The sequence below is a fragment of the Fukomys damarensis genome, unplaced genomic scaffold (assembly GCF_012274545.1).
Source record: "Fukomys damarensis isolate Sample0158 unplaced genomic scaffold, DMR_v1.0_HiC HiC_scaffold_8, whole genome shotgun sequence".
NCBI classification, from domain to species: domain Eukaryota; kingdom Metazoa; phylum Chordata; class Mammalia; order Rodentia; family Bathyergidae; genus Fukomys; species Fukomys damarensis.
This window is the reverse complement of record NW_022900920.1, coordinates 7,113,070-7,115,404: the sequence shown is the minus strand read 5'-3', so window position 1 is coordinate 7,115,404 and position 2,335 is coordinate 7,113,070. Positions and strand designations below refer to the sequence as shown.

The following is a 2,335-nucleotide window of genomic DNA, read 5'->3' as shown; positions in this document are numbered from 1 at the left end:
CTTAGGTGGCATCATATTCACACATTCTTTCAGAGGTACTGACATTTTTAACTATAATCATATGTGTGTGTGTGTGTGTGTGTGTGTGTGTGCATGTGTTTAGAGAAAGTCAGAAAAGGAGTAAATAAAGAAAAAATGAAATATTTATTTTTCTTATTCCTAATTAACCTAAAGGATACCTGCTCAAAATATCTGGTGAATGAGGTGATTATTAAATATGGATAAGTGAGATAAATAAAACTATTGCCATAGGGATGAGAGCGAGGAATTGAGAATAGTATAAGGTGACAACACTGTGTAACATGGTATAGCGTCATTTAAAGGTGAACTTGGATTAGTTACAGATGTGTATTGCAAATCCTGTGGAAACCACTAAAAAAACTTAAAGAGGTATTGTTGATATTCAAAAAGAAGAGATAAAATAGGATCACATATGTTCAATTAAAACCAAGAAAGATAAGGCTGGGCATGGTGGCCCATGCCTGTAATCCCAGCACTCAGGAGGTTGAGGCAGGAGGATCACTGTGAGTTCGAGACCAGCCTTGTCTACATAGTGAGTTCCAGGTCAGTCTCGACTACATAGTGAGACCCTGTCTGTCGGGGCCCAGTCATGGCCCACTGGAGTTTGACATTTGGAAAATAACTTCTTCTTGTATAATTAAGGCATCAACATTTGCTACTCTTCAAGGAAACTGTTTGTTAAACTTGTTTTGACTCTTTGACCCTGACATAACAGGAAACTCATTAGCCGAAGATCTGATGTTATCTGTAAGAGTCAGGAACTCACCCTGACATAACAGGAAACTTGTTAGCTGAAGATCTGATGTTATTGGTAAGAGTCAGGAAATCTGGTCTTTGAAAAACAATGACTTGGTGTTTTTTGTTGTTGTGTGCCCTTAAAAGCTTCCTGTTGCTGTGAACCTATAAAAGGAGCTGTTTCTGCGAAATAAACCAGACTTCTCTTGGTCTCCATTCAGGCTTGAGTGTTCTTTCCTTTCTCAATCCTCACTCCCCAACTCAGGCATGTTTGTGTTGTGACGGCTGGACGACCACACTGTCTCAAAAAAAAAAAAAAAAAAAAAGAAAGAAGGATAGAAACAATGTGAAAGAAAAGAAACAAAGAATAGTTCAGTGAAAATAAAATTGTTTCAATGATAGATATTAATTCCACAATGCCAGTAATCACTTTAAATGTGAATGGTACAAATACACCAATTAAAAGACAGAGACTGTCAGAATGGTTAAACAAATGAGACTAGACTAAGTTAAAACAAAAAGAGTGGAGAACAATATACCCAGAAGCAGTGACCAAAATACAACTACATTAATTATACTTTATTAATTCAGATTCCTGAAGAAATAATTTTTTAAAAAATAGAGACATTCCAATAAGTCTATTCTCCATAAGACAGGACAACCCTAAACTTGTATACCCCTGATAACAGTGTGTGGTCACACATGAGCAAACATTAGTACAACTGAAAAGAGAAGTAGCAAACCTACTATTACAGTTGAATACTCTAACACTACTCTCTCAGTAATTGACAGGCACAGCAGACTGAAAATCAGTGAGGATAGAGTGGAACTGACCAGCACCATCCATCAAACGGATCTAACTGACATCTGTAGCACACTTTTCCAACAGCAGCAAAGTACACACTCTTCTCATACCCAAAAAAAAGATGAAAGACACTCTCCAATGCACCAACAATAAGCAAGTAGAATTTGAAATTTTAAACAAATACCATTTATAATAGCTCTGAAACTAAAATACTTAAGTACATATCTAAATGTGAAAGTATTTGATGATCTTTATGCAGGAAACTATGATACAATAATAAAAGAAACCAAATAAAATCTAACTGACAGAAATATATAGATTGGAAGATCTCATAATGTTAAGATGTCAGCTCTTCCCAACTTGACCTAGAGATATAATATAATTCCAATCAAAATCACAGCAAGCCATTTTTCAGATATTGACAAACTGATTCTAGAGTTTATAGGGGAAAGACCTAGAACAGCCAATTTTGAAAAGGAGGAACAAATTTGGTGAACTCACTCTACCCTGCTTTAGGAATTATAAAACTACAATAATCAAAACAGTATAATGTTGGCAAAGAATAGACACATAAATCAATGAAATGGAATAAAGGCACCTAAGATACATGGCTTAAATATAGGCCACTAATTGTTAACAAGGTGCAAGGGTAATTCAAAAGAGAGAATAGTCTTTTCAGTAAAAGGTGCTGGAGCAATTAAATGCCCATATGTGAAGAAAAAAAAAAAACTGAAGATCTTACACATTTCACCAAAAAAAAAAAAAAAAAAAAAA

General features: G+C 35.0%; 1 pseudogene; it reads left to right on the top strand.

Moving 5' to 3' along the window:
• Window positions 1-2,335, top strand: part of LOC104860311 — an 11,884-nt pseudogene that overhangs the window by 7,984 nt on the left and 1,565 nt on the right.